The sequence below is a fragment of the Schistocerca serialis genome, chromosome 4 (genome assembly GCF_023864345.2).
Source record: "Schistocerca serialis cubense isolate TAMUIC-IGC-003099 chromosome 4, iqSchSeri2.2, whole genome shotgun sequence".
In the NCBI taxonomy this organism is placed as follows: Eukaryota; Metazoa; Arthropoda; class Insecta; order Orthoptera; family Acrididae; genus Schistocerca; species Schistocerca serialis.
This window is the reverse complement of record NC_064641.1, coordinates 219964195-219990333: the sequence shown is the minus strand read 5'-3', so window position 1 is coordinate 219990333 and position 26139 is coordinate 219964195. Positions and strand designations below refer to the sequence as shown.

The window sequence follows — 26139 nt, the reverse complement described above, 5'->3', positions numbered from 1 at the left end:
GTATCCAGGGTAGATCCACGCCAAACAATAGCTAATAACAGATGTAACAATGGTGGCTACACCTCCAGATGCTACCCTGGATGTAACACTGGTAGATCCAGATCACCTGAACATACCCTGGATAGTGGTGGTTCCAGTGAGAGACTGACACAGACCCACAGGAAACAGCACCATTGGGCTATTTGTGTTTACAAGTAGATTAAGTCAGTTCCATGCATTACATTATAAATATTTTGGACACCAATATATAGACTTTCAATCGCTATAGAAATAACACCATTTGTCAGAATGACATCAAATTGCAACGGAATATTATCGGAGATGGTGTCCGCCCCGGTAGCTGAGTGGTCAGCGTGACAGACTGTCAATCCAAAGGGCCCGGGTTCGATTCCCGGCTGGGTCGGAAATTTTCTCCGCTCAGGGACTGGGTGTTGTGTTGTCCTAATCATCATCATTTCATCCCCATCGACGCGCAGGTCGCCGAAGTGGCGTCAAATCGAAAGACCTGCACCAGGCGAACGGTCTACCCGACGGGAGGCCCTAGCCACACGACATTTCCATTTATCGGAGAAGGCGGAAAACGTATGGCAGAAGAAAAATAAATAGTTGCTAAATGTAGCAAGAGATGGCGCTGTAAGTATCATAATTTAACAGTGGTCGACTACAAATAACAAATGAATCATACTACAATGCCTAAGGTGTTCATTTGACGTTAAACAAACTGTACTACTCAATGTGCATGGTTGTGCAGTTGTGATATTGTTTGTTACGTAAGACCATCCAGCACAGCAGAGTCATAACACATCAGATGGGAAAAATTTGTTTTCAATTGTCCTGAGGCCAAAAACCGCAGAAAAAGCATCACTCACATCGGTTTTCCACTGTCCAGAAGTCAAAAACCGCAAAAAAGCAATTAAAAATCAAATTGGGTTATTAATTTCTGTGTGACTGGCGCAAAACATGTTCAATATGCTGTCACTGTTTTCTGCAACAAGTTGAAATTGAGAAACAGCATGTTCCACAACTGATAGAAGTGTTTCTGGGGTCAAATTCAGAATGTGTTGCGCAATGCATGCCTTCAGTGCAGCTAAGTTTGCAACCGGAACGCTGAACACAACATCTTTCAGAGAGACCCACAGCCAGAAGTCACACGGATTAAGATCAGGTGATCGGGACGGCCAAGCTGTAGGGAAATGGCGGCTGATAATTCTAGCATTTCGGAAATGGCGCTTCAGCAGCTGTTTAACTGGATTTGCAATGCGCGGAGGTGCGCCATTTGCATAAAAATGATCCCATCCACACATCCACGCTGTTGGAGAGCTGGAAAGACGTGGTTGCGCAAAAGACAGTCATAATACTTACAAGTGACCGTACAGGTAACAGGACCGGGAGCAACTGTCTCTTCGAAAAAACATGGCCCTGTGATAAATGATGCCGTAAACCAACACCACACAGTGACCTTTTCAGGAAGAAGTGGTACTGGTTGATCTGCGTGTGGATTTTCCGTTGCCCGTGTTCGACAATTCTGTGTATTGACATATCCTGTCTCTGTCCACAAAATCTTTCGCCAATCATTGTCCACTTCCATGCGAGCAAGAAATTCTAAAGCAAAGGTCTGTCTTGCTGGCAGGTCAGCAGGAAGCAACTCATGCACATAGGTTATTTTGAATGAATAGCGGAGAGGGATGTTCTATAGGAATATACGCACTGTGCTCATGGGTATGTTCAACTTTCGGGCAATTCTCCATGCACTACACGTTTGCACACCACCACTCGTCTCCTCCTGCACTGCTGTGGCCACTGCTTCCAGTGATCGAATCAATTAGTTTCCTCCCTCTACTAAGTTGCACACCAATACAACCCGTCTATTCGAATTTTCGAATCATTTTCTCTAGACCCACGGCAGTCATTGGACCAACGCATTTTTTCAAACCCTTCAGTATCCGGAACTTGTGCCGAGCGACGTGTGCACAGTCATCATTCTTTTAATACAGCTTTACAAGCAGAGCGCGATCCTGCATTGAGACAGTCATGGTGAACATAGCTGACGCGAAAGGAGGAAAAGCTGTGTACCTGGCGTGTTTATACCAAATTCAGTGGGTCGTGCGCATTACAGGTGTTTTCATTTACGTATTCTGACACATACAGCGCCAACTACTGATCAATTTTCACACTAGTTTTTTCTTGTCATACGTTTTCCCCCTTCTCCGATAATATTCCGTTGCAATTTGACGTCATTCTGACCAGTGGTGTTATTTCTACAGCGTTTTGAAAGTTTAATTATAATCACCCTGTATATCTATACAGTGTACACACACACACACACACACACACACACACACACACACATACGCGCGCGCGTGTCCGCGTGTGTGTGTGTGTGTGTGTGTGTGTGTGTGTGTGTGACGCATTTGATTACGTTCTGTATTCTGTCCATTGTTTCTACTTCACTGTCATCTGTTTTGTGGCAAAACCCTATCTCTCTCTCTCTCTCTCTCTCTCTCTCTCTCTGTGTGTGTGTGTGTGTGTGTGTGTGTGTGTGTGTGTGTGTGTGTGTGTGTATCCAAAATTAAAGCATCAAACGGAAATTTTGAAGGGTTTTACCACAAAACAGATGACAGTAAAGTAGATAAAATGTACAGAATACAGAACGTAATTAAATGCAACATGCATAAAGGTAGACAAAAATGTTAGTTTTTTTTTTTAACTCAACGGATTTGCACACATATTCTGACAACTGGTTAATGTGCTCAGTACGGGGTGTGACCACCTCTGGCACCAATACTGACCTGACATCGACGGGACATGCTCTGAATAATGTCATCAATCTCATGTTGAGGCAACAACGCCCATTCTTCCTGCAGAGATGCTCCAGGTCTTGGAGAATGGTCGGTGGTTACTGACGTGTGCAACCTGTCTCCTTAGTGCATCCCAGACATGCTCTAAAGGGATTCAAATCGGGAGAGCGACCAGGCCATGCCATGCGTGCAGTATCTCTCCCCTCCCCCCCCCCCCCCCCCTCCCCCGAAAAAAATACCGGGTGATCAAAAAGTCAGTATAAGTTTGAAAACAAAATAAATCACGGAATAATGTAGATAGAGAGGTACAAACTGACACGCATGCTTGGAATGACATGGGGTTTTATTAGAACCAAAAAAATACAAACGTTCAAAAAATGTCCGACAGATGGCGCTTCATCTGATCAGAATAGCAATAATTAGCATAACAAATAAGACAAAGCAAAGATGATGTTCTTTACAGGAAATGCTCAATATGCTCACCATCATTCCTCAACAATAGCTGTAGTCGAGGAATAATGTTGCGAACAGCACTGTAAAGCATGCCCGGAGTTATGGTGAGGCATTGGCGTCGGATGTTGTCTTTCAGCATCCCTAGAGATGTCGGTCGATCACGATACACTTGCGACTTCAGGTAACCCCAAAGCCAATAATCGCACGGACTGAGGTCTGGGGACCTGGGAGCCCAAGCATGACGAAAGTGGCGGCTGAGCACACGATCATCACCAAACGACGCGAGCAAGAGATCTTTCACGCGTCTAGCAATATGGGGTGGAGCGCCATCCTGCATAAACATTGTACGTTCCGGCAGGTGTTTATCGGCCAGGCTGGGGATGATGCGATTCTATAACATATCGGCGTATCTCTCACCCGTGGCGGTAGCAGTTACGAAACCAGAATCACGTATTTCCTCGAAGAAAAAAGGCCCGATAACGGTAGATGTGGTAAATCCAACCCGTACCGTGACTTTCTCGTCGTGCAATGGAGTTTCCACGACAGTTCTAGGATTTTCGGTAGCCCAAATTCTGCAGTTGTGGGCGTTGACAGACCCTCGGAGCGTGAAATGAGCTTCGTCATCTTCCGCCATCTTTTGAAACGCCCACACCGCAAATGCCCTCCGCTTACCTAAATCGCCAGGTAACAGTTCATGATGCCGATGGATTTTGTACGGATAGCGTCGGAGGGTACGCCTCAGTGCTAACCAAACAGTAGTGTATGGAATGCCGCTGCGGCGTGCGGCTGCACGAGCGCTGACTTCCCCGTGCATAGACGAACACGCTACAGTCTCCATTTCTTTCTGAACTGTCTCAGCAGCATTAGGCCTTGTGCTCGGTCGGCCACTACGGGGTCTATCGTCTAAACAACCCGTGGTTTCGAACTTCGAAATCTTTCTCGCCACAACTGCATTTGTCAACGGACCTTTACCCTTTCGAATTCCCTTCCTATGGCGATAGGGTCGTAACGCTGAACTAGCACATTTCCCAGTATGATAATACAGCTTCACTAAAAGCGCTTTTTCAGGTAACGTCAACATGCTGCGACTGCTGGCGTATCAGATTCTCTCTCTCATTACAGCTCCTTTTATACACGATTGTCATGCGCAGTCACTGACGTTTTGCTGTCCAGCGCCATCTGTCGGACATTTTGTGAACTTTTTTTTTCCTTCTAATAAAACCCCAAGTCATTCCAACCATGTGTGTCAATTTTTACCTCTCTATCTACATTATTCCGTGGTTTATAAAGTTTTAAAATTTATACTGACTTTTTGATCATCCGGTATATCAGCCACCTTTGCTCTATGAGGTTAAGCATTATTGTCCATCAATACGACGTCTGGGCCCACAACAGCTCGCAACAACCGCGCATTAGATCTCAAGCTCTCCTCACGGTACCTGACAACAGTTACATCTTGATAATTCAACTATACAATTTCCTGAAGAGCTATTCGAGTGCTCAACATAATCCCTGCCCACACCATTAGTGGTACTCATTTCGGTCTCTTTTCTCAACGTTTGGGTTCCCAAATCGTGTTCCACGTGCTCTCCCCATGCGAATCCGTCGAGAATCAATCTCCAGTCCAAATCGGGACTCCTCTGTGGAAAGAACATTGGCCCATCGTTCGACCGTCCAGGTGGCATGTTGATGGGCCCACTCTAGATGTTGCCTCCTATGAAGACACGCCAGAGTCAAACAGGTAGCAGGTCTCCAACAACAAAGGGCACTCTGATAGAGTCTTCGGTACTCCGTTTGCCCCGACACAACACGTCCAGAGGATGCTGCGAGGTCAGATGCCAATTGCAGTGTAGTGCTAAGGCGGTACCGTGTGCCCTTCCAGCGAAGTAACGGTTTCCCCTTTCTGATGTCACACGTGGTCGGCCCTGTTCTGGTCCTGGTCTCCATGGTCATCCGAGAGCCATGGGATCACATCAGTTTGCGACTCCCCTGCTTCCGTTCTTGCTAAGGCTCTCCACAGTGGAATACTACACCATCTGTATTTAAGTACACAGCAATTGTGGAAGTTGGACTACCTTGCAATCAGTACCCCGCTTGACAGGTGCCCTAACGACATTGCTGGAATGGTTGTGACCTTCAAACGTCTTTAAGTTGTAAAATAACATCCGCAACAACTGTTTGTGTTAAAACTCACTGTATTCTCCCTTATCTCCACTACATACTTGTCTTTTGTGAGAATAATGTATGTGGCACATTCAAGCAAACCTCATATTACTGATATGTTCATTCGAGGAATTCGAAACAACACGAAACATTTAAGAAACCTCATATTACTGATATGTTCATTCGAGGAATTCGAAACAACACGAAACATTTAAGAAGTATCAGTTTCAGTTGGTAATACACACATTTTCAATTTGAGAAACTTTTTTATTTACATTGATCATTTTACTATATTCATTCTGTGGAATTAAAAGATGATTTGATTGAATGCACACTGAACATTATTTATACCTAAGAGAAGATTTAGTAGTAGCAGCTGCGTGTTTCTCATAGTCTCCAGCAACAACTGTTTCTCAGTTTCGGCTTTTATGAGAACGTTATTGTAGTCCTGAATAAGTTTAATACTTCTTTATGTAACATCACTCACAACAATCATCTCTTCAAACTTTTGAACTGCATTTTTGTAACGGGAGTCACTTTTCCGGGTTAAAGGGTCTTTGTGCAGAAAATTGGTACTGGTGAAAAAGCTCACTAAGAAAGTTTTCATAACAGGTGTTACAAAAAATGAAAAGTCAGTATTCGTTAAAGAAGAGAGATCGTTTCTTTTTGCCCGCCTTCACACGGCATGAGTTTCTACTGCTTGTCTTCGAGCTTGCCAAACCCACCTTGGCCGGAAAGATCGCCGGATTGCTCCCCAGTTGAAAACGTTTGGAGCATTATGGGTAGGGCCCTCCAACAATCTCGGGATCTTGACGATCTAACGCGCCAACTCAGCAGAATCTGGCACAATGTCAATCGGGAGGACATCCAGCAACTCTATCAGTGAGTGCCAAGCCAAATAATTGCTTGCATAACGCCCTTAGGTGGAGCAACGCGTTGCTGACTTGCTCAATTGTTGAAGCTCTTTCTCTTGAATAAATCTTCCATTTTTTCTGAAACTGTAATCACTTGTTTGTCTGTACATGTGCTTCATATCTACCGGTCTCCGCGCCATTCGGATAATTCCTTCATAGTGCGTAGTTTTTCTGTCTAAGAGTATTTTATAAATACTTGCAATTTTGATAACTGCAGTTGACCAGAACATTGTTTCCATCTGTTACATACATCTCGTATCTTTATAGTATGTATAGAGCTTTGACAGCCGTACTTGGAGTGTATTCTGTGTTATTACAAATGTATTTTGAAATGTTCTCGGAATGGAATAGAAAATAACGGCTTACCTCACTGAAACTGTACTATTTTTCAATGTGCTCTCCCTATACACTAATGCATTTGGGCCAGCGATGTTCCAATGCCTTGATACCATCTTGAAAACCGAGCGGGGTGGCGCAGTGGTTAGACACTGGACTCGCATTCGGGAGGACGACGGTTCAATTCCGCGTCCGGCCATCCTGATTTAGGTTTTCCGTGATTTCCCTAAATCACTCCAGGCAAATGCCGGGATGTTTCCTATTAAAGGGCACGGCCGACTTCCTTCCCCATCCTTCCCTAATCCGATGAGACCGATGACCACGCTGTCTGGTCTCCTTCCCCAAAGCAACCAACCATCTTGAAAATTCGCTACCTACAGACATACAAAATGACTATCAACTTCGGTTGCCAGTTATTGGTTTGAAAAGAATCTCCGCCCACGGAGGAACATTTTGAGCTCGGGATAGAGATGGAAGTCTGACGGAGACGAATCAAACGAATGAGGCGGTGTGGCAACAGTTCGTATCGTAGTTCATATTTTTTGCCGTGGCAGAGGCACTTCTGTGTGTGCAAAGGTAACTCATACTCGGTGCATTTTGATTATGCGCACGATTTTGCCCGATAGTGCGTCAATATACAGTGTAAAGGCAATGGCTGCCTCTTTCTCTCTTAACTTCGTCTGTCTCCGTAGATTATACTGTAGTGATGGGGCGCAGAGGGCGCCTAGTCTGCCATTTCGAGCAACTGTTTTTCCGGAACACTGTTTGAGGTGTTCCAGTGCCCAGGGGAAAATGGTTCAAATGGCTCTGAGCACTATAGGACTTAACATCTGAGGTCATCAGTCCCCTAGATTTAGAACTACTTAAACCTAACTAACCTAAGGACATCACACACATCCATGCCCGAGGCAGGATTCGAACCTGCGGCCGTAGCGGTCGCGCGGTTCCGGACTGAAGCGCCTAGAACCGCTCGGCCACACCGGTCGGCTGCCCAGGGGAGACTCCCTTTCTGAGGTGGTGCCCGCCCTGTGTACTAAAGTTTCGAGCGTTCCATTCCTCTGTGCACGGTGGTGGCAGCTGTTTGCGTGCAAGTACAGATCAGTGTGCGTTTTCTTCCAATATACTTTGTGCTCCAAAGTGCCAGCCGGACTTCTCTTGATCATGGCGTCCATGAACAGTAGTCTTCCCTCGGCCTCGGTCTGCATAGTGAATCTGATGGTGGGATGTACGGAGTTTAGATGTGCGAATAAATCACGGAGTTGGTCTCTTCCATCAGGCCAGATGACTACGTGTCGTCCCCATAAAGGAAAAAAAAAATGGGTTTCCATGTGGAGGGCTTCGGAGCTTTCTTCTCTTAGTGCTCCTTATACAGATTCGCAAACACAGGCGAGAGTGAACTGCGCATTGCCACTCTCTTCATTTGTTCATATTATCCTCTATTAAATAGAAAATACAAGGAGACATCTCTGAAAAGATTGGTGCTCTTCGAGTCAAATTTCTGACCGATGAATTGTAGTGACTCTCGTAGAGGCACTCTGGTGGACAGCCAAACGGCATCAAAGTTCAGTAGGATTTCTGAGTCCTTAAGCTTGAAGTTGTTGAGGCGTTTCACAAAATCTATTGAATTACGGACGAGATGCGGGCGTTTATCCACATAACGGTTTAGTATGCTCTTCAGGTGTTTTGCAGCAAGTATGTATTATATCCTCCCACTGTTCAGCGAGCAACACCTCAGTTTTACATAGTTTCGTAACTGTCGTAAATGAAAACTGGTGATGCACATTAATACTAAACTTTATGCTTCAGATATTTCGGAAGATTAGTTCTGAAAACTAGTTTTAATTTACCAAAAGCACTCTAGATCATTTCCATTCTTCTGTTTAATTCTTTTCCAGATCAGATTCCGATATACAGGTTGTTTCAGGTACGGTGCCTTTCTCCGTAACGTACGAAATTATAAATGAAATTAATAATTATTTAGATAGTTAAACGTAGGAAACGTCTGCGGAGTTTTGAAAGAAGTTTATTGGTTATTTTTCAGGAAGTAGCAGAATGGACTATAATTTTTTAAACAGAACATTTTTGATCGTGTAGCTGATGTACTGAAGCCAACTACGGATAAATCAATTCAAAACAAATTTCTATTAGTTCTAGTGAGGGTGCTAAAAATGGTCAGAGTTTTAGTGCTGGATGCAACATGCTGTGCATGAAGTTGCTGGTGCGATGGGGTTGCAAGTTTCCACGATACGCTATTTGAAGTCGGCAGGAGTAGTGTTTTCATTTCTATAGACACCCCAACAAAAGGAAATCTGCTGGTGCTAAATCTGGGTGCCTGATGTCATGGTCGGTTCGATTGTAGAATACAGCCTTACAACTGCCTTTTATAAGGGAGGTCGGAACGCCCAAACGAAGGAGGTTCGGTCTGCCATGGAAATTAAAGTGGAATAATCATGGAATACACGTTAAACGAGTATGTTGACATGTTGTCGATGCTCGGCGAATCCCGACACGATACCAATGCATCGGCCAAGATTATGCTGAGAGATGTCCTGGTAGAAGAGCTTCATCAGCCATTACTTTCTTACATGCTGAACACTGATTTCGAGAAACAAGTACAGGGTGATTCAAAAAGAATACCACAACTTTAGGAATTTAAAACTCTGCAACGACAAAAGGCAGAGCTAATCACTATCTGTCGGCGAATTAAGGGAGCTATAAAGTTTCATTTAGTCGTACATTTGTTCGCTTGAGGCGCTGTTGACTAGGCGTCAGCGTCAGTTGATGCTAAGATGGCGACTGCTCAACAGAAAGCTTTTTGTGTTATTGAGTACGGCAGACGTGAATCGACGACAGTTGTTCAGCGTGCATTTCGATCGAAGTATGGTGTTAAACCTCCTGATAGGTGGTGTATTAAACGTTGGTATAAACAGTTTACAGAGAATGGGTGTTTGTGCAAAGGGAAAAGTTCTGGACGGCCGAGAACCAGTGATGAAAATGTAGCACGCATCCAGCAAGCATTTGTTCGCAGCCCAGGAAAATCGACTCGCAGAGCTAGCAGAGAGCTGCAAATTTCACAATCAACTGTATGGAGAGTCCTACGAAAAAGGTTAGTTATGAAACCTTATCGTCTGAAATTGGTTCAAGGCAGGCAGCCCGTGACAGACCACTTCATCACTGGCCTCCAAGAAGCCCTGATCTTACCCCCTGCGATTTTTCCTGATGGGGGGTATGTTAAGGATATGGTGTTTCGGCCACCTCTCCCAGCCACCATTGATGATTTGAAACGAGAAATAACAGCAGCTATCCAAATTGTTACGCCTGATATGCTACAGAGAGTGTGGAACGAGTTGGAGTATCGGGTTGATATTGCTCGAGTGTCTGGAGGGGCCCATATTGAACATCTCTGAACTTGTTTTTGAGTGAAAAAAAAAACCTTTTTAAATACTCTTTGTAATGATGTATAACAGAAGTTTATATTATGTTTGTTTCATTAAATACACATTTTTAAAGTTGTGGTATTCTTTTTGAATCACCCTGTAGTTTGCGAAGGTACGGCGGTAATAAATGAAGACCAGCAAGAAATGAGGATGTATTGCAATACACCACGATCCGCCTGTCATCTTACGAGAAGTTGCTGCAGTCACTGTAATCAACTGTACATCAGTGTGGCGAATAACGCGTGGTCACAAGCTTCAGCTGCACTGCCGGTCACTGACATAGGAGTTGCATAAGAATCATCTCAATCAAAGAGATAGTTTTTGCAAATGAGCCGTGAATAATGTCACTCTGGAGGTCTTACAAAGTGTTTTGTTCTTTAATGAGCTAAGTTCACAAATTATCGTGCAGTGGACCATCATAATATGCATTTCTGGGCAGGAGAAACCTTAGGTGGGTACATCTAGTCTATCGCCAAATAAATAGTCCATTAATGTGTGGTGTGGAATACTAGGACATGAATTCATTGATCCACACCATTTCGCAAGTAGGCCCTACTGTGATAGGGAATACACCCTATATTGACATTTCATCTTCGAAAATTTCGGTGCTCTCCTTGAAAATTGCTGTCTAGACGTTAGAAGCCATATGTGGATGCAGCACGATGAGCACCCTATGTTGAGCAAGAATTGAACAAGAACAGAAAACACTTTTTTCACTTTTTGTTATGTATCATAAGCTTTCCAATGCTTTTTACACCATTCTGCATTACCATTGCTTCATCACTGTAATTTCTATGCCAATAACTTCAACACTATTCCCATTTACAGTCAGAACACTATAGACTAAGGAAAGTATTCGGTGGCCTTGATTTTCTCGTTATTCTTATTGTGGCTTGTTGTTCCGTTATCCATAAACTAAGTTCATTTACTGTAAATCAGAACACATACCAGATAGCAGAATCATACAGAAAACAATCCTTCACATAACCAATTAAATTCTGGTCTTATCTAAATGTTGCCTGTGGCACCAAACTTTGCGTTTAGAAGCTCATGGATGACACAAGAAGTGAAATTGAGAGTAGCAAAGCAAAAGCATAAATGCAAAACAGCGTTTCCAAATGTTCTTTTACCATGGAAGATAAGTTGCAGAAGTACTGCTCGATATTTAATTATCACTCAACCGCAAAAACGAGAAGTACAGATATTAGTGTTAGTGACGATGGGACTTGGCTGAAATAACTAATAATAAATAAGATTACAGCGTTACATGGTATCCCAGTCGGATTCTGTACAGACTTGGCTGTTGTGTTAGCTCCTGTCTTCATCATTATTTACCGGCGATCCTTTGAACAAAAAAATCTGTGACTAGTGACTGGAATACGGCACTGGTCATACTGGTCTACAACAAGGGTTGCGGAAATAGCCCACAAATCTGTCACCAAATCCCATCCACGCGCATCTGTTGTAGAATCCTTGAACATAATCTGAGTTCGAACATATTCAGGCATTTCGAACTGTATCACCTGCTCCATGCCAACTAGGACCGAAAACGTCAACCATCTGAAATTTAACTAGTGCACTTATCTCAGGATTTCCGAAAACCACATGACACGATACCAGATCAACGTTTATTAACAAAATTACGATTATTGGGGCATCAAATAAAATTTGTGACTGCATTGAGGATTTTTTAAAACAGAGGACGCAGCATGTTATCACGAATAGTTAGTACGAGAAAGTGAACTTCAGGCATGTCGCAGGTAAGAGTGTTGAGATCTTGTTGTTCATGTTGCATACTAGTGAACCCGGCAATGCTTCGCTATAGCTGAATACGTATTGGAATTGGATATACACTGGAAACAAAATTAAAGCAACACACGGAAATTCTGCAAGGTTGTGTTTATTTTGCTACAAAACAGTATAGTAAGGTAAAAACAATGTAGAGAATGTAGAACGTAATCAACTGCAACATGCACAACGATAGACGAATATGTTCTTCGTTTTTTTTTTTTTTCAACATAACCGATTTGCACACAGATTCTGACAACTGGTTAATGTGTTCACAGTGTGGTGTGACCATCTCTGACAGCAATACGGGCCTGACATCGACGGGATATGCTGTGAATGATGCTATCAATCTCAAGTAGAGGCAATAATGCCCATTCTCCCTGACATCGACGGGACACGCTGTGAATGATGTCATCAGTGTCAAGTAGAGGCAATAATGCCCATTCTCCCTGCAGATCTGCTCACAAGTCTTGAGGAGTGGTTGTTGCTTGCTGGCGTGGTGCAACACGTCGCCCTAGTGCATCCCAGACATGCTCTATGGGATTCAAATCGAGAGAGCGAGCAGCTCATGGCATGCGTGCGATATCTTCCGTTTCCAAAAAAAACCATCATCCACCCATGCTCTGTGAGGTCGAGCATTATCGACCATCAATACGAAGTCTGGGCCCACAGCATCTCTCAACAATCGCGCATTCCAAAGAACCATCAGCCAATCATGTTCAAAGAGGTCAAGCATCATCATCCATCAGTACGAAGTCTGGGCCAACAGCCCCTCGCAACAATCGCGCATGAGATTCCAAGATCTCCTCACGGTATCTGACAGCAGTTAAACCTCGCCGATTCATCCTTACAATTTCATGAAGAGATGTTCGAGTGGTCAACATAATTCCTGCCCTCACTATTAGGGATCCTCCTCGATGTCGTTCTCTTGCCACAATGTTTGGGTCACGAAATCGTGTTCCACGTGCCCTCCAGTTGCGAATCCGTTGAGAATCACTCACCAGACCAAATCGGGACTCATCTGTGAAACGAACATTGGTCCACTGTTCGACCGTCCAGGTGGCATGTTGACGGCTCCACTCTGGACATTCCCTTCTGTGAAGACACGCCAGAGGTAAACAGACAACATGTCTCCAACAATAAAGACCACTCTGATGAAGCCTTCTGTACACCGTTTGCCTCGATACAACTCGCCCAGGGGCTGTCGCGAGGTCAGATGCCAGCTGCAGTGCAGCACGAAGGCAGTATCGTCGTGTCCTTACAGACAAATTCAACTCTTTCTGATGTCGCAAGTGGTCGACCCTGTCCTTGTCTCGGGATACAATTTCGGTCTCTATAAACTGTCTATAAACAACATAACGATTCACAGTAAGCCATCGGGTCACATCTCTTTGCGACTCTCCTGCTTCCATTCTTCCTACGATCCTCCACAGCAGAGAGTCTGTTGGCATTTTCTAAGTGCCACAAAGCACAATCTGTGACTGTGTACGCAGCGATTGTGGATATTGCACCACTCTGCAAACACTAACCCGCTTGATAGGTGCCCTGACGTCATTGCTGGCGTGGTTGTTCGTGATCAGATGCTATCTTCCGTGCAGAACATGATCGTAACGACAACTGTTGACGGTTTCTATGATTATATCGTGAATTAGACACAGGACGGGGAACGAGCAGTTTGTTGCTTATATTTTGGACACCAGTGTATAGCCTAATCTTTCCCCCTGTCTTTGTCCGTCTCCTCCCCTCTCTGCGTCCACCACCTCTTACCCCTCTCTCTCTTCATCTCCTCCTCCACTCTGTCCACCTCCTCCAAATCAGTATATAATATATTTTTATACTATACATATTAAGGAAGTGTGTAGAGTACCGTGTAAAATTTTGAAGTAACTGATAAAGAAATTTTGGAGTTTTTTGCTGACAACTATTTTTCTATGTATGTACGTACATTTGTATAAAAATGTAGTGTATTTGTCCGTCTGAAAGTTTGTTATAGCTTTGTGTAAAAATTTGTAGCAAATCTGACAAGAACTTTTCGTGACTTTTGCAAAAACATTTCCATTTTGTGTGTTAGTTATACTGTACATTTACGTACCATATATATTTAAAAAAAATATGTATCCTATATATCATGTACAAATTTCAAGTAAATTGGTCAAGAGAGTGTCGAGATTTCTGATAACAACTTTTCCATGTTATTTAAGCTTTTATACGATGCTCTAAGTCTATGTACAACCAAATGTTTAGTAGAGCATCGTTTGAAAATTTGAAGTAAATTGGTCAAGAACTTAAAGAGATTTTTGCTAACATCTCGGGTTTTTATAGTATACTTATATTTATATACAGTATATATTAGAAAAATAGGTAGTCTTTGTCCGTCTGAATGTTTTTTGAAAGTATTGTGTAAAAGTCTGAAGTAAATCGGTCAATAACTTCTCGAGATTTTTGGAAACAACGTTAAACTTCCGAGAACGCAGCATCCTTTAGGCACCTATACAAGACAAGTGGTCAGGAACCAACAAAGCCACTAATTCGATTAAGAGTTACATAATGAACAAAAGGAGAAGACAGTGAAGTTTTTATTTTGACCACCAGCAGAATCATAAAATATAGAGGATGCCCAAGGAGGAGTGGTCAATATTGAGGGATATAACAGGAATGGTCATTCGAAGCAACACAGTCAATTAAAAATGCGCTCCAAAATGTATACTTTACGAGCTATGAGCAATTCATCTCACAAAAATGCGAAACAAATTTCTTCTATTGCAAGCTTTTTGCTTTCCATATTGTGAGTGGTGATAGTATGGACCAGAACAGAAATAAATTTACAGTGAACATGGTCTCTAAAGTTGGTCCCTGAACAGCTGTGAGCATTTGTTCATCTTCACTACATAAAACATCTCTTCTATTGAACAAGTGCTCATAGCTCTTAAGGTATGCATTTCAGAGTCCATGTTTAACAGACTTTTTTGCTTCAAATGGTCGTTCCTGTCATATTCCTTAATATTAACCATTCCTCCTAGGACACCTTGTATAGAGGTATTCAGCGTCCTCATCCAAGGCATGAGTGATGAAGTGAAAAAATAATGACCTCACTTCATTTGTTCCCTTTTTCATAACGTATTCATAATAAACAGAAAAAAAGATTTGTCAGTCGCAAGAACATGCATACTGAGGGAACGTATTAAAAGTTGTTGCTTAATATAAAAATGGTCCGCCCCGATAGCTGAACGGTCAGCGTGACAGACTGCCGTCCCGGGTTCGATTCCCGGCTGGGTCGGGGATTTTCTCCGCTCAGGGAATGGGTGTTGTGTTGTCATCATCTTCATTTCATCCCCATCCGGCGCGCAGGTTGACCAATGTGGCGTCGAATGTAATAAGACCTGCACTAAAGCCGCCAAACGCTGATTTCCAATGTAAAATTGATTAACACGGTTAGTTCCCCTTACAGCAAAACTTCGAATACTAATATCTCTGGACTCATCTGTTTTTCTTTTCACTTTTACAGATGACTATGATCAGTCCAAATCAAGCTGTAGCATTAACTCAATTTTAAAGAAAAAGTGGCTTAACTGGTTTTTTCTCTGACCCATCCTTCGTTGGGCACTTTCAAATTGTCCCTGTACAGACACACTCATTCACCAATTCTCACGTATTGGCAGGATAAGCAACCCTTTTCATACCTATCAGATTTTGCATGTGGCCAGCAAGTGCTAGTCCAGTGACATAATACCACTCAGTTGTTTCATTTCGATAGACGATCAAATCATTCTGCATTCTCACACCGTTTGGTGAATGTTTCTTCCTCATGTAACAGTGGTGAGGCATGGGGTAATTTGTTACAACTTGGCTGTAATATGTCGATATATGTGACCATGTGTCACAATTTTTCTGTAACACAGCGACCTATGGAGCATTTTGTTACAGTTTTGCTGTGTGGTGACAATGTAAGGGTTAATTTATTACAATTTTGCTGTAACTTGGTGATGCATGGAGCAATTTATTACAATTTTGCTATAATATGGCGATATAAGAAGCCATTTTTTACAGTTTGACTGTAACATATCAACGCCTGGGACAATTTGTTACAATTTTGCTGAACATAGCGATATATGGAGCAATGTGTTACAATTTTGCTTTAAAATGTCGATGTGTGGAACAATTTGTTACAGAGTATCTTTAACATAGCCGTCTATTCAGCATTTTGTTACAATTTTGCCGTGAAATGACGATTTGTGTAATAATTTGTCATAAATTTGCTATAATACAGTGGCTTATGAAGCAAGAAATGTCGACGTGTGGAACAATTTGTTACAGTTTATCTGTAACATAGCCGTCTATTCAGCATTTTGTTACAATTTTGCCGTTAAATGACGATTTGTGAAATAATTTGTCACAAATTTGCTATAATACAGTGGCTTATGAAGCAATTTGCTACAATTTTGCTGTAATATGCTTATGTATAGAGCAATTTGTTATAATTTTGTTGATGTATGGAGCAGTTCGTTACGTGACAATGTACAGGGACAAAGAACCATGTAGTTTCAACTGTGGAATAGCATAAGTTAACATTATCAGCAGAAGATGAAAAACATTCTGTGCTGCAAGATAAAGTTAATACCATAGCATGCAGTCACTACAGTATATGGCTAACTTTAACAGGTATCTGACAGTGGATGGATCAAAGCTCAGAAATCTTAGTTTCTTACTCATACAATGTGTATACTACTGTTCAGAATGTTATTTCATCGAAGTGACGTGTAGTCTCCACTGTCTGACAGCATAAGTCAGTATTATATGCATAAGACACTGAAACTTCTGTGCTGCAAGATAAAGTTAACACCCTAGCACAATATCCGACTTACTTTATCAACTGTAGTCAAACTATGAGTTTTTGACAAATAACACAGTCAATTTAGACATGGGAATTACGCTATTACTTTTAGTACAAAAATCAAATTATATCATCAACAAGTACAGTTTTAGGTGTAAGCTGGATCAGCAGTTAGATATCTATCAGTAGTGTGTAGTGTTTTAGAACAAATATTTACATATTTTCACATATAATACTGGTTTCTTTAATGTGTGGTACAAAGATCGAACTAAGCTCATTGACAGCTGCTGCTTAACCTGCAAGTTATACCATCAGTGCCAATATGTGAGCCATATGAACCTTTTTTACTGTTCTAGAATAGTTAAGTTTTAACAGCAGTGCCACATTTGTTGTTGATCAACAATGAATATAGTTTTATTTTGGTGGAAGACGATTTTCGCTCATGATCAGAGATCTGCAGTTATACAGGGTGTACATAAAGTCCAGAAACACTTCCAATTATTTATTGCACAGGAATTAAACATTGTACAGATGTCATACATTTTGAAGAGAAACTCTGAAAGTTTTTTTACAAACATTCGATATGCGAACCATGAATGACCTGGCAGACGTCAATATGGTAATCGAATTCTCATACCCGTCCCAGCATGGCATCGTAGACTGTGGCAGTCGCTTCCCATATTGTAGAGGCGGTACGTACACCCGGTTTTTAATGTGTCCCCACACAAAAGAGTCACACTGAGTGAGATCTGGTGATCGGGGAGGCCATTTCACGAAACAGCTGTCTCCTTCTGTAGCACGGCCAATCCATCGATGCGCAGCTCCTTGTTCAGGTACCCACGAACTTCACACTGAAAATGGGGTGGAACCCCACACTGCTGAAACATGAACGGAGAGTCCAACTGCATTTGAGGCATCAACCATTGCTGCAACATGTCCAAGTAGGAATATCCAGTGACAGTGCTCTCGGCGAAGAAGAATGGCCTGTACAGTTTTCGACGTGACAAGGCACATTTACCTTTGGGGAATCACGCTCAAATTCAATGCATTCGTGTGGATGTTTTGTACCCCAGATTCGACAATTATGCGTGTTCACTTTCCCATTAGTGTGAAAAGTGGCTTAGTTGTTAAAAATTAAGCGATCAACAATACCATCCCCATCCTCATTCAGTTATTGCAACTGCGAACAATACTCAAAACGCTTGTCTTTGTCGTTGTCATTGAGCTTCTGCACTAGCTCCAATTTGAATGGTTTCATAGACAGCTTCTGTCGCAGAACTTTCCACGCCATCACTGGAGCCATTTCGAGTTCACAGGATGCACGATGCACCGATTTCTTTGGACTCCTTATGAATGTCTCTCGTACGTGCTCCACATTAACTTCACTCACACTGGGACGTCTGCTTCTGCTTGTCAGGCACAAGCAACCCGTCATAATGAATTTGTTGTGCCAGTGGTAAATGGCCTTCCTTGTTGGTGGTTTCTTACTGTACTTCGTTCTAAACATCTGTTGAATAGCTGTAGCACACTTGTTTTTGTCGAAATCCAACACAGAAAGCTCGCTACACACCTGAACTTGCCATGTTTGCGATTAGCACTGACTATTGGCAAATTACCAAACTACGCTGTGGTTGTATACATGGAAAAAAACTTTCAAGGTTTCTCTTCAAAATGACATATGTATGATACCTGTACGATGTTTGGTTCTTGTGCAATAAATAACTGAAAGTGTTCCAAGACTTTATGTACACCCTGTACTTATGTATTACTATAAGCGATCTGCATGTATTTTATACCCCAAGTTTTTCATATTTTGATAATTTTATTTGGATGCTGAGATAATATTTTCATGATATCGAACTTTCCTATTTGTGTGGAAGCTTGTTATATCATTGTCTTTGACTGAGTTACGTCTACAGTTCGTATTATGAATCTATATTTGTGTATTACGAAAATATGTAGTTTAAGTGATACAACACATTAAACACCTCATCAAAACTCACCATTTTTACTACAGTTTGTTGTGTAAGTGTGCGAGAAAATGTGAGTGGTGTATAGATCACCAGTTGAACACAACCCCAGGTATGTCCAAGAAAAACAATAATTAAAAAAAACTATATCAGCCAGTCAGTTATGTCAGTCATGTTTTTCTAATGGAGAACAAGATAGTTATCATCTTCCCCCTCCCTAGAATGGTACTTAATCAAATGCTGAAAATTTGATTTCATACTATCGGTAACATAGCCTCACTTAGGCCTAAGAGGAAGTGTCAACTATTCCTGCATTGCCTGATTAGCATGTTACTTTACCCATGTGTGGCCCGCATCTCGTGGTCGTGCGGTAGCGTTCTCGCTTCCCACGCCCGGGTTCCCGGGTTCGATTCCCGGCGGGGTCAGGGATTTTCTCTGCCTCGTGATGGCTGGGTGTTGTGTGCTGTCCTTAGGTTAGTTAGGTTTAAGTAGTTCTAAGTTCTAGGGGACTTATGACCACAGCAGTTGAGTCCCATAGTGCTCAGAGCCATTTACCCATGTGTGGTTTGCACTGTTATAGAATAATTGTTCCCCTCCCCCAAAATGGTGATTGATCAGCTTAGTTTTGTACTACCAATAATTATGTCTCATTAAGGCCTAAGCGAAACAGTCAGATACTACTACATTACCTGCTACATGTGTTTTTTACTGATATAGAATAATTTAAATGTGGTGGAAATATAATTGTGCAATCTGAGAATCTACAGTCATATTTAGATGTCAAGTTAAGTTACACATTAATTACACTCTTCCAGCAACCAACAATAATCCAAAATTTCTATTTGTTTGTGTCAATTTAGATTTAAAATGAAATTTCAACTACCTGCTTAGCATGTTATTTTTAGATACGTGTGTTTTGTACTGTTATAGAACAATTTAGACCACAAAATAGCTTGGGGCACTTAATATGAGAGTCTACGGCTATGTTTTTGGTACGAATTGTAGCAAATATTTTTGATATGGAAATTACATTCTGACAGTTGCTAGGCATAATGTGTTTTATAGAAAAATAATGCAGATAATGTAAATGTTGAAATATTTCATTTGAGTGTAAAGTACAAATGAAATATTTGTCCATTGATAAGCATTACTTAACCTGTATGTGCAATTAGCATTGTGTCATAAGTATCTTGGTAATACCAATATTTTAGATGTGGAAATACTGTAATTTATAGTAGTACTGTCAATATTACATATTTTTGATGAAAAAACACAAGTTTTTTTGTATACTTTCGAATATGACGTAAATTGCTAATCGTTAAGATATTTTTGAACATGGCGCCATAATGACCACCAGTACAAGTGACATAGTTATGTCATCTTGCATTTTTTTGTGTTTCCACCTAGCACAACTAGGTTTGTTCCGCAATCTTGCATTTATTAATTTCCCACCACCGTCACCTTCCATTTCTGAATTTCTTGTGACAGCTATCTTAGATTTAAACAGCTTGGATTGTGATGCCATTGCTCTACCCCTGCATCTATGCAATCTGCAGATATTGGCAAGACCACCCTCACCAATTCCTGAGGCTTGGAACTCTAGACTCGCAACCACGGCTGAGTGGTAGACTTGAGACCCTGTAGCATTACAACTGGTACACTTATCTAACTTTTAATATTCTTCTATAGCACCACATTCAAAAGTTTCTATTCTCTTCTTGCCTGAATTTCTTAGTGTCCTTGTTTCACTTTCGCTACACTGCAAATATCTTCAGAAAAGATTTTCTAACACTTAAATATATGCCGGCCGGGGTGGCCAGCTGGTACTAGGCGCTACAGTCTGGAACCGCGCGACCGCTACGGTCGCAGGTTCGAATCCTGCCTCGGGCATGGATGTTGTGATGTCCTTAGGTTAGTTAGGTTTAAGTAGTTCTAAGTTCTAGGGGACTGATGACCTCAGAAGTTATGCCCCATAGTGCTCAGAGCTATTTTTGAACTTAAATTTATGTTGGCTGTCAACAAATTTTTCTTTCTTAGAACACTTTGCTTTTGTTGCTAGACTGAATTTTATATGCTCTCTGCTTCGGCCACCATCAGTTATTTTGCTGCCCAAAAAGCAAAACTCATAGACTACTTTTAGTGTCTCGTTTTTCTAATCCGACTCTTATCAGTGTTTCTGATTTATTTCAACTATATTCCGCTTTTGTTCTTTTACTTTGTTGATATTAATTTTATAACCTCTTTCAAAACATTATCAGTTCTGTCCAACTGATCTTCCAAGTCCTTTTCCCATCTCTGGGACAATTACAATGTCACTGGTAAACTGTGAAGTTTCTATTTCTACTCCCTGAATTTTAATTTACTTTCCAAATTTCTTCATTGTTTCCTTCATAGTTTGTTCAATGTACAGATTGAATAACACTGTGGATAAGCTGCTCCCCTGTCTCACTCCCTTGTCAAGGTTAGTTACAAAATAACAATTTTATGTTTCAAGGAAAAGAAAGCAAAGAGATACAAAGTGTTCGTTTATCAGAAGTTTACATTCAGACTTCCTAGAAAACAATCTTATGGTCTATTAAAATTAGAAAATATTAATTTCAAGTATAGCTGCTAGAACAGAAATGAACGATTCACTCGTTTTGTTGGGTGCTTGTCATCCATGGGCAACGAATAAAATCAGTAACTGAATTTTACGGCAATATCTGAGAGTGCCCACATAAAACAATTTTTCTTTCTTTGGCATATTCTTCCTCAAATGAGGCGAAACTGCAGACATTCACGAAATTGACGATGTTCATTCAAATTACACTCCTGGAAATGGAAAAAAGAACACATTGACACCGGTGTGTCAGACCCACCATACTTGCTCCGGACACTGCGAGAGGGCTGTACAAGCAATGATCACACGCACGGCACAGCGGACACACCAGGAACCGCGGTGTTGGCCGTCGAATGGCGCTAGCTGCGCAGCATATGTGCACCGCCGCCGTCAGTGTCAGCCAGTTTGCCGTGGCATACGGAGCTCCATCGCAGTCTTTAACACTGGTAGCATGCCGCGACAGCGTGGACGTGAACCGTATGTGCAGTTGACGGACTTTGAGCGAGGGCGTATAGTGGGCATGCGGGAGGCCGGGTGGACGTACCGCCGAATTGCTCAACACGTGGGGCGTGAGGTCTCCACAGTACATCGATGTTGTCGCCAGTGGTCGGCGGAAGGTGCACATGCCCGTCGACCTGGGACCGGACCGCAGCGACGCACGGATGCACGCCAAGACCGTAGGATCCTACGCAGTGCCGTAGGGACCGCACCGCCACTTCCCAGCAAATTAGGGACACTGTTGCTCCTGGGGTATCGGCGAGGACAATTCGCAACCGTCTCCATGAAGCTGGGCTACGGTCCCGCACACCGTTAGGCCGTCTTCCGCTCACGCCCCAACATCGTGCAGCCCGCGTCCAGTGGTGTCGCGACAGGCGTGAATGGAGGGACGAATGGAGACGTGTCGTCTTCAGCGTTGAGAGTCGCTTCTGCCTTGGTGCCAATGATGGTCGTATGCGTGTTTGGCGCCGTGCCACAATCAGGACTGCATACGACCGAGGCACACAGGGCCAACACCCGGCATCATGGTGTGGGGAGCGATCTCCTACACTGGCCGTACACCACTGGTGATCGTCGAAGGGACACTGAATAGTGCACGGTACATCCAAACCGTCATCGAACCCATCGTTCTACCATTCCTAGACCGGCAAGGCAACTTGCTGTTCCAGCAGGACAATGCACGTCCGCATGTATCCCGTGCCACCTAACGTGCTCTAGAAGGTGTAAGTCAACTACCCTGGCCAGCAAGATCTCCGGATCTGTCCCCCATTGAGCATGTTTGGGACTGGATGAAGCGTCGTCTCACGCGGTCTGCACGTCCAGCACGAACGCTGGTCCAACTGAGGCGCCAGGTGGAAATGGCATGGCAAGCCGTTCCACAGGACTACATCCAGCATCTCTACGATCGTCTCCATGGGAGAATAGCAGCCTGCATTGCTGCGAAAGGTGGACATACACTGTACTAGTGCCGACATTGTGCATGCTCTGTTGCCTGTGTCTATGTGCCAGTGGTTCTGTCAGTGTGATCATGTGATGTATCTGACCCCAGGAATGTGTCAATAAAGTTTCCCCTTCCTGGGACAATGAATTCACGGTGTTCTTATTTCAATTTCCAGGAGTGTATATCAAGTATCAGATGAAGTTGTGGTGGTGACAGGACAGAACATGATCATGACATCATTTCATTTCATTACATCGTTTCATTTTCAAAAGTGGCCTGTTTAACCACAAAATACGTTAATAATGTTGCACAGGAGGGAGCACAGGTTTGAGAACCGAGAAGGAGCCACGTGTCTCGAAAGAGAGAATCTTGAATGTAAATCAGGTTGCTCTCAAGCGACACATATTATTTTAGGAGTGTCTGTAGTGAGAGAGAGGTGTGAGGTACGAGTCAGGGGAAATGCTGTGGCGAACAGCACATAAAATTTCACTTTTTTGCGTCCCACTGCAATGTCACTTACAAGAAATCGCAAAAGAGCATCACTGAGAGTGTACATACGAATTCTTAAGCGAAGCTGCAGTCGTTATAAACTTAAATAAAAAGAAATATTACTTACCTTTAAGTCGTAATTATGAACAATTTAGCGACAGCAAGCTGTGCTTGTGGTGGTGTAGGCTGTAGTGGCGCCGGTGCTGCAGTCACAAAAGGTCAAAAAATAAGAAAACATTAATTTACAATAAAACACACCTTACTATACACATTAAGGTATCAGAAGCTAACATTAGAGCAGTTTGTTACTGAAATAGTATTTACAGTTCTTAAAAGGTGAACAGCTGTCAGATGCATCAATAGTCTGCTTAACAGAACTTCCAAGGTGTGCATTTTTACCATTTACTGGGACTTGAGTTTCGTTCATTAAGACAATTTATCAATAAATAATTATACATGCACTTGAAACGACAATAATTTGGTTCCTTAGTAGTACGATAGTTAAGCCCATTCTACAACACTTTTCGGTGAAGGAATACATACCGTGTTTGTGTTTGTGGCGTACCCATATTGTAACAAGATATGTCTCTTTCTGTAGTATCATCATTCCCCTCTCCTCTACTAAGACACGCCAAATTTTTTTGGGCGTCGACCATTGTAAGGGGTCCGCAGGCCCTTACTACTAGGTTTGCACTCACACAGGTCGACAGGGTAACTATCGATTAGTGTGTCGGGTCGCGAGAGCGAAAGTTGAGTCAAGTCAGTGCGTGTTGTAGGTTCCCGCGAGGCGGGCAGAGCTGAGCAGAAGCCAGCAATTGATAGAAATTACCGACAAAGGGAGTGGCCATCGCCGCGGTTCAACCCCTTTGTGTTAGTATTATACGGGAAAGTGAGAAAGTATAATTACTAGTGTGGTTCAGTGACATTTTTGTGCCGATATTTGTATTTTCGCGTCTACCGCGCCGGCATTATTTGGATTATAGTGTTGGATTACAGTGACTGTATGTTGCGTGTGACGATAATGAATAACAAAGAGGCCTGTGCTGAGATTAGCCGTTATTAACAGTGTATTGACGAAGGCAGTGGCTGTCTCCTTACTTTGTGTTTTTGGTGATAAATATAGGTTGTCGATTAATGAAGCTGTGTTTGTTGTTCATCTTGCCACCAAACAGTACATTATTACAGTATTTGCGAAGGACAAAATGGAATGTAACAACTCTGTAGCAGTCCAATCCGATTGCCAGCCCCATTAGGCACACAGTCACATTAATTATTATCTATTTGGGCTGCTATCAGATCCCGATCGAGCAGGATAAGTCAGTAGATTAAACCGGAGTGTTACACCCTTGGCTTACCGTGAAAGGACTAGTGCAATTTTCGGACGAGTAGTAAAGAACAATAGATAATTTTACCTTGCTTAACGCAAGAAAGTGTTTTTTCAGTTTGGATCGAGACAGTGCATGAACGTTAAAATCGCGACAAGGAACAGTGCATTTTTGAACAATACGAAGTAATAATATCTTACGATTGTGACTAAACTTTTTCTTGCCATATTAAATAGGAATATAGTGTCAATAAACTGTGTTATAATGAGCAAATGCGTAAATCCGCGCGAAAAACTGTGAAAAGTGGACACTAAAGAAAGACACGTGTGAACATTAAAATAGCAAAACGAACCGAGAATTCGTCACGAAAGTGTCACAGAAGTGTTTAATAATAGTATTTTGACTGAAATTGCTTTTTGAACAGTGAAAATCGGACAGCTTTGTGTGGACCCATAAACTGTTATGCAGACGACAACGTATTGTGGCGACGCAATTATTGAGTGACGTCACGCAGACACGTGTAGCAGTTGCGCCAAAGAGCTTCAATCTGCGAGGTGATTTCACATGTCATCCCAACTACCTGTGCAAAGAGTAGTTCAAGCACAGACGCACTACACCGAGCGCCGTCCCGACATCTAGCAGCCGAACTACAAACTACGTCCGCCTGCAACGCCACGGAGCGGCCGACGGAGAACTACGACGACTTGCAACAGCGGCGCGACCTCATGCAGCTCCAGCGGCAGTACAGCGCCACGCCCACCTCAAACGTCAAAACATCGCGAGTCGCAGTAACGTCAGTTGGGAGAGTAAAGACGACTGGTTGACATAACATTAAATTGCGGTGTGCAGTCTTCGCGATAAATAATCAATTTTTAACTGATATTTACATTAGGACAAGTGCCCAATTGTAGTAATTTCCGAAAAATTTGCGAAGCATACTCTGAAATTGAGCATACTTATTTATGCATACTGCGCTGTCTAAATGGTAATTATACAGATATGCTCATTGTTTTTGGGGGATTTTATATGTAAAGATTTTATGAATGGTATGATTTATCTTATTTAAAACATTTTACATAAGCTATGTAAGTGATTAGGTTTTGAGAGTTGTTATGTTCGATGCTCTTGCATATTGTATCAATTTAGGGATTAACTGAAAATACTGCAGGTGCTGTTTGATTAGTTTCATGGTAATTAGGAGTGTTTTGGGTTACTAGAGGTTATTCTATATTACTACCTGTGCATTAAAAATAAACAAACATCTCTACTGAAGATAAGCAGGTTTGTGAGGCAGTAGTTGAGAGGAAAGGGATAGGACAGGAAGACCAAGATGATTCGGGTATCAGTGATTATGGAGTATCATCAGATAGCCCATTAGCACACTCAACTAGTTATCCCGAGACACCGGGACGAACAACGAGAGATAAGCCAGTTTCCGAGGGTGCAGATATATGGTCGATGTTGGCAGCCTTGCTAAAAGAAAATAACGCATCACTAAAGGAAGATTTACGAGAATCGTTAGAGAAGAATTCACAAGAAACAAGAGAATCGTTAGAGAAGCGTTTACAAGAAACTAACGCATCGTTAGAGAAAAGTTT

The 26139-nt window shown here is 42.3% G+C and overlaps 1 protein-coding gene across 3 annotated transcripts in view; it reads right to left on the bottom strand.

Moving 5' to 3' along the window:
* Positions 1-26139, bottom strand: part of LOC126474018 (putative mediator of RNA polymerase II transcription subunit 12) — a 951360-nt gene that overhangs the window by 847170 nt on the left and 78051 nt on the right. For 2 of the 3 annotated variants that reach the window (XM_050101418.1, XM_050101421.1), the window contains exon 2: positions 23344-23419. The exons of the other annotated variant lie outside the window; for it this stretch is intronic. The gene's annotated coding sequence lies outside the window, so the exon portion shown is untranslated. The remainder of the gene's footprint in view (positions 1-23343; positions 23420-26139) is intronic. 3 annotated transcript variants of the gene reach the window in all.